The sequence below is a fragment of the Anguilla rostrata genome, unplaced genomic scaffold, assembly GCF_018555375.3.
Source record: "Anguilla rostrata isolate EN2019 unplaced genomic scaffold, ASM1855537v3 scaf1077, whole genome shotgun sequence".
Classification (NCBI taxonomy): domain Eukaryota; kingdom Metazoa; phylum Chordata; class Actinopteri; order Anguilliformes; family Anguillidae; genus Anguilla; species Anguilla rostrata.
Genome location: NW_026986418.1, coordinates 416 through 7,500, shown reverse-complemented (window position 1 = coordinate 7,500; position 7,085 = coordinate 416).

Sequence of the window (7,085 nt, the reverse complement as noted above, 5' to 3'; positions counted from 1 at the left end):
TTCGGAGCACTCTCCCTCTCGTGCAACTGGTCCCCCGTGGCACTCTGATATTTTTCGGAGCACTCTCCCTCTCGTGCAACTGGTCACCCGTGGCACTTTGTCATTTTTTCTAAGCTCCGTCTCTCTCCTCTCTCTCTCTCTTCTCTCTGTCGCTCTCTCTCCTGCAACTGGTCACCCGCGCACTCTGGTGTTTTTCGGAGCACCTCTCCCTCTCGTGCAACTGGTCCCCCGTGGCACTCTGAAATTTTTCGGAGCACTCTCCCTCTCGTGCAACTGGTCACCCGTGGCACGCTGATATTTTTCGGAGCACTCTCCCTCTCGTGCAACTGGTCCCCCGTGACGCTCCGATATTTTTTGGAGCACTCTCCCTCTCGTGCAACTGGTCCCCCGTTGGCGCTCCGATATTTTTCGGAGCACCCTCCCTCTCGTGCAACTGGTTACCCGTGGCATGCTGATATTTTTCGGAGCACGCTCCCTCTCGTGCAACTGGTCCACCCGTGGCACTTTGTCATTTTTCTAAGCTCGCTCTCCTCTCTCTCTCTCTCTCTCTCTCTCTCTCTATCGCTCCCTCTCGTGCAACTGGTCCCCCGTGGCACTCTGAAATTTTTTCAGAGCACTCTCCCTCTCGTGCAACTGGTCACCCGTGGCACGCTGATATTTTTCGGAGCACTCTCCCTCTCGTGCAACTGGTCCCCCGTGGCGCTCCGATATTTTTTGGAGCACTCTCCCTCTCGTGCAACTGGTCACCCGTGGCACGCTGGTATTTTTCGGAGCACTCTCCCTCTCGTGCAACTGGTCCCCCGTGGCGCTCCGATATTTTTCGGAGCACTCTCCCTCTCGAGCAACTGGTCCCCCGTGGAACTCAGATATTTTTCGGAGCACGCTCCCTCTCGTGCAACTGGTCCCCCGAGGCACTCTGATATTTTTCGGAGCACTCTCTCTCGTGTGCAACTGGCCACCCGTGGCACTTTGTCATTTTTCTGAGCTCGCTCTCTGTCTCTCTCTATTGCTCTCTCTCGTGCAACTGGTCACCCCGTGGCACTCTGGTGTTTTTCGGAGCACTCTCCCTCTCGTGCAACTGGTCCCCCCGTGGCACTCTGATATATTTCGGAGCACTATCCCTCTCGTGCAACTGGTCCCCCGTGGAACTCTGACATTTTTTTCGGAGCGCTCTCTCTCTCGTGCAACTGGTCACCCGTGGCACTTTGTCATTTCTCTGAGCTCCATCTCTCTCTCTCTCTCTCTCTTTCTATCTCTCTCTCTCGTGCAACTGGTCCCACGTGGAACTCTGATAATTTTCGGAGCACTGTCCCGCTCGTGCAACTGGCCCCCCGTGGCACTCTGATATTTTTCGGAGCACTCTCCCTCTCGTGCAACTGGTCACCCGTTGCACTTTGTCATTTTTCTGAGCGCTCACTCTCGCTCTCGTGCAACTGCTCACCCGTGGCACTCGGATATTTTTTCGGAGCACTCTCCCTCTCGTGCAACTGGTCCCCCGTGGCACTCTGATATTTTTCGGAGCACTCTCCCTCTCGTGCAACTGGTCACACGTGCATCTTTGTCATTTTTCTGAGCTCACTCTCCCTCTCTCTCTATCCTGCTCTCTCTCGTGCAACTGGTCCCCCGTGGCACTCTGTTATTTTTTCGGAGCACTCTCCCTCTCATGCAACTGGTCCCCCGTGGAACTCTGACATTTTTTCGGAGCACGCTCCCTCTCGTGCAACTGGTCCCCCGTGGCACTCTTATTTTTTCGGAGCACTCTCCCTCTCGTGGGCCTAGGGCCAGGGCAAGTTTTAGGCTTAGGGCTTGGGCTAGGGCTAGGGCAAGGGCTAGGGATTGGGTTAGGGCTAGGGCTAGGGCTAGGGCTCGGGTTAGGGTTAGGGTTAGGGTTAGGGCTAGGGCTAGGGCTAGGTTAGGGTTAGGGATATGGATAGGCCTTGGGTTAGGTTTAGGGTTAGGGTTAGGGTTAGGTTTAAGGATAGGCCTAGGGTTAGGGTTAGGGCTAGGGTTAAGGATATGCCTATGGTTTAGGGTAAGGTTTAGGGCTAAAGCTAAAGTTAGGGTTAAGGATAGGCCTAGGGTTAGGGTTAGGGTTAAGGCTATGGCTAGGGTTAGGGTTAGGTTTAGGTTTAAGGATTGGCCTAGGGTTAGGGCTAGGGCTGGGGCCCGGGTTAGGGTTAGGGTTAGGGTTAAGGCTAGGGTTAGCGTTAGGGTTAGGTTTAAGGATTGGCCTAGGGTTAGGGTTAGGGCTAGGGCTAGGACTCGGGTTAGGGTTAGGGTTAGGGCTAGGGCTAGGGTTAGGGTTAGGGTTAGGGCTACCCTGATGGCTAGGGCTAGGGCTAGGGTTATGGTTAGGGATAGGGCTAGGGCTATGGCTCGGGTTAGGGTTGGGGTTAAGGATAGGGCAAGGGCTAGGGTTATATTTTGGGTTAGGGTTAGGGCTAGTGGTAGGGTTAGGGTTGGGCACCGGTGGGAGTGTTAGGGTTAGGGTTAGGGCTAGGGCCAGGTTAGGTTAGGGTTAGGGTAGGGCTAGGGCTAGGGCTAGGGTTAGGGTTAGGGTTGGATAGGCCTTGGGTTAGGTTTAGGGTTAGGGTTAGGGTTAGGTTAGGATAGGCCTAGGTTAGTTGGTTATGGCTAGGGTTAGGTTAGGTTAGGGTATTAGGCTAAGTAAGTTAGGGTAGGTAGGCCTTGAGGGTTAGGTTAGGGTTAGGTAGTGTAGGGTTAGGGTTAGGTTTAGAGGTTGTAGGTTAGGCTGAGTGTAGGGCTAGGGTTAGGGTTTGTGGGTTAGGGTAGGCTAGGTCTAGGTTAGGGTTAGGTTTAGGATTGGCTAGAGGTTGTTAGGGTTAGGGTAGGGCTAGGCATCGTGGTTGGTAGGGTTAGGGTAGGGTTAGGGTTAGGAGGTTAGGGTTAGGGTGCACCTGATGGTAGGGGTTATGTTAGGGATGGCTAGGGCTTAGGTCGGGTTAGGGTTGGTAGGTTAGGGTAGGGCTATATGTTAGGGTTAGGTGTTGGTAGGTTAGGTTAGGCCACCTGGGTGAGGTTAGGGTTAGGGTTAGGGCTAATGGTTTAGGGTTAGGGTTAGTAGGGTTGGGCTAGGGTTAGGTTAGGTAGGTTAGGTTAGGTAGGCCTGTGTAGGGTTAGGGTTAGGGTATGGGCTAGGTAGTTAGGTTAGGGTTAGGTTGGGCTAGGGTTAGGGTTAGGGTTAGGGTATGCTATGGTTAGGGTTAGGGTTAGGGTTGGGCCTTAGGGTTAGGTTAGGGTTATGGTTAGGGTTAGGGTTAGGTTGGTTAGGGTTAGTAGGGCTATGGTTAGGGTTAGGTTAGGGTTAGGTGGCTATGGTTAGGGTTAGGTTAGGGTTAGGGCTATGGTTTAGGGTTAGGGTTAGGTTAGGGTTAGGGTTAGTGGGTTAGTTAGGGTTAGGGTTATGGCTAGGGTTAGGGTTAGGCTTGGTTAGGTAGGGTTAGGTTAGTGGTTAGGGTTAGGGTTAGGGTGGTTAGGGCTAGGGTTAGGTTATGTAGGGTTAGGGTTAGGGCTTGGTTGGGTTAGGGTTAGGGTTAGGCCACCTTGTGAGGGTTAGGGTTAGGGCTAGGCGTGGGTTAGAGGTTAGGTTAGGGCTATGGTTAGGGTTAGGTAGGTTAGGCTTAGGGTGTAGGGTTAGGGTTAGGGTTGGGTTAGGGTTAGGCCTCTGATGAGGTTAGGGTTAGGTTAGGGCTTATGGTTAGGGTTAGGGTTAGGGCTATGGTTAGGGTTAGGTTATGGCCACCCGTTGATGGGTCAGGGTTAGGGCTATGGTAGGGTAGGGTTAATGGGTAGTGTTAGGGCTAGGGTTAGGGTGGTTAGGGCCTATGTGTTAGGGTTAGGATAGGTTAGGGTTAGGCCATCTTGGGTTGGTGGTTAGGGTTAGGCCACCCTGAGGTTAGGGTTAGGGTGTTAGGGTTAGGGCTATGGTTGTAGGTTAGGGTTAGGGTTATGGTTAGGGTTAGGGTTAGGGTTAGGTTAGGTTAGGGTTAGGGTTAGGGTTATGGCTAGGGTTAGGGTTAGGCACCTGTGGGTGAGGGTTAGGGCTAGGGTTAGGTTAGGGTTAGGGTTAGGGTTAGGGCTATGGTTAGGGTTAGGAGTTAATGTAGGGTTAGGGTTAGGGCTATGGTTTGGGTTAGGGTAATGTTAGGGTTAGGTTAGGGTTAGGGTTAGGCCACCCGGGGGTGAGGGTTAGGGTTAGGTTGGGTTGGGCCCCCCGTTTGTGGGTTTAGGTTGGGGGTTTTAGGTTAGGGTTTGGGGTTTGGTGGTTGGGTTAGGGTTAGGTTGGGTTAGGCCCCCGGGGGTGGGGTTTAAAGGGTTGGGTTGGGTTGGGTTTGGGCCACCCGTGGGTGAGGGTTGGGTTTTGGGTTTAGGCCACCTTTTTGTGGGGTTGGTTGGGGTTAGGGCTAGGGTTTTGGTTTAGGGTTGGGTTTGGTGGGGCACCCGGGGTTAAAGGTTGGGGTTTAGGTTGGGCCCAAACCCGTTTGGGGGGTTGGGGTTGGGTTAGGGCTAGGTTTGGGGTTAGGGTTGGGGTTTGGGGGTTGGGGTTTGCCCCTTGGGGGGGGGGTTAGCTTAAGCTGGGGGTTAAGTTCACCTCTGGGACTCTGACATTTTTGGGGCCCTCTCCCTCCGTGCACGGGTCCCCCTGCCCTAAAATTTTTTTTCAGAGCTCTCTCCCTCTGGTGCCTGGTCACCCTGCCCTCTAAAATTTTTCGAGCTCTCTCCCCCTTGTCAACTGGTCACCCGTGCCACTCTGAAATTTTTAAGCCCCTTCCCCCTTGTCAACTGGTCCCCCGTGGCACTTTTAAAATTTTTTTCCGACTCTCTCCCTGTCGTGAAACTGGTCACCCTTTGGGCACTCTGACTTTTTGGGAGCTCTCTCTCGTGCGACTGGTCACCCGTGCCACTCAAAAATTTTTCAGAGCTCTCCCCCTCTTGTAAAACGGTCCCCCGTGGCACTCTAAATCTTTTCGGAGTCCTCTCCCTCTCGTGCGACGGTCCCCTTGGTCCAGCTTGGATGGGGGGCCCCTATTCGGACAACTGGCCCCCCCAGCGTGGCTCCGCCGTTGGGGGCGGGGGAGGGCGGGGAACCCCTCCCTAAAAAAAAAAAAGCTTGGATCGGGGCTGACTTTCAATGCGCGCAAGTTAGCTCTCCTTCGCACAAACCCTGCCCCCAAATATCTCTACGAATGATTTAGCACCAGGTTCCCCACGAACTCCCGGTGCGTCTCGGAGAGAGGGGGCGTCTCGTGTGTCCCGCCCCCCAACCCTGACACGAGCGGCGCTCCGCACCCCCCCGGAGGGGCCGCTACCCCCCCAAAACCCGGGAATCCCGGCGCAAGGGTATCGTTGCGTTTAGGGGGGATTCTGACTTAGGCTTGGGGTCATAATCCCACAGATGGTAGCTTCGCCCATTGGCTCCTCAGCCAAGCACATACCCCAATGTCTGAACCTGCGGTTCCTCTCGTACTGAGCAGGATTACTATTGCAACACACATCATCAGTAGGGTAAAACAACCTGTCTCACGACGGTCTAACCCAGCTCACGTTCCCTATTAGGGTGAACAATACGCTTTGTGAATTCTGCTTCACAATAAATAGGAAGAGCCACATCGAAGGATCAAAAAGCGCGTCGCTATGAACGCTTGGCCGCCAACAAGCCAGTTTCCCTGTGGTAACTTTTCTGACACCTCCTGCTTAAAACCCAAAAAGTCAGAAGGATCGTGAGGCCCCCGCTTTCACGGGCTGTATTCATACTGAAAATCAAAATCAAGCCGAGCTTTTGCCCTTCTGCTCCACGGGAGGTTTCTGTCCTCCCTGACTCGCCCTTAGGACACCTCGTTTACCGTTTGACAGGTGTACCGCCCCCAGTCAAACTCCCCACCTGCCACTGTCCCCGGGGCGGGTTCGCGCCCGGGGCGAGCCGGGCGCTTGACGCCAGAAGGGGAGAGCCCCCCTCGGGCTCGCCTCCCCCGCCTCCACCGGGTAAGTGAAAACGATAGAGTAGTGGTTTTCAACCGCGGCCGAGGCCTCCCACTTATTCTACACCTCTCATGTCTCTTTACAGTGCCAGCTAGAGTCAAGCTCAACAGGGTCTTCTTTCCCCGCTGATTCTGGGCCAAGCCCGTTCCCTTGGCTGTGGTTTCGCTAGATAGGTAGGTAGGAACAGTGGGGAAAATCTCGTTCCCTTTCCATTCTGCGCGTCACTAATTAGATCGAGGCATTTGGCTACCTTAAGAGAGTCATAGTTACTCCCCCGTTTAACCGCGCTTCATTGAATTTCTTCACTTTGACATTCAAGGGACTGGGCAGAAATCAATCGCGTTTAACACCCGCCGCGGGCCTTCGCGATGCTTTGTTTTAATTAAACAGTCGGATTCCCCTGGTCCGCACCATTTTTAAGTCAGCTGCTAGCGCCGGCCGAGGCGACGCGCCGGACGGGCCGCGTGAACGGCCGCCGGCGCGCGCCGCAGCTGGGGTGACCGCGGAAGGCCCGGCGCGCGTCCAAGAGTCGCCCCCCGCCTGCCCCACCCCCCCTCTCGCCGGCCCCCTTCCGGGAGTCCCCCGGTGACGCCGCCGCCGCTCCACACTTCCCCTTCTCGGGGAGAAGAGGAAGGAAGGGCGGCGACGGGCGCCGCGGGGCCCTTCCAGCGGCGGCGGGAGGGGGGGCACGGGGGGGCGCCCGCCCCCGCCGCGGTCGCGCCCCCCCCGCTTTGCACCCCAGCCCACCGACCCCCCTTAAGCCCAAACCTTATCCCGAATTACGGATCTGACTTGCCGACTTTCCCCTTTCCTGCCTTTTCTAACATGCCAAGGCTGTTTCCCTGGGACCCGCTGCGGATATGGGTACGGCCCGGGGCGAGATTTCAAACCCCCCCCGGTTTTCAAGGGGCCCGGAGCTCACCGGACGCCGCCCAACCCGACCTTTTTCCCAAGTCGGGCCCCTCTCTCGGGCAACCCATTCCAGGCGCCCTGCCCCTTTACAAAAAAAGGGAAATCTCCCCGGGGCTCCCCCGGCTTCTCCGGGTCGGGTTGGGGTCCCCCGCACTGGACGCCTCGGGCGCCCC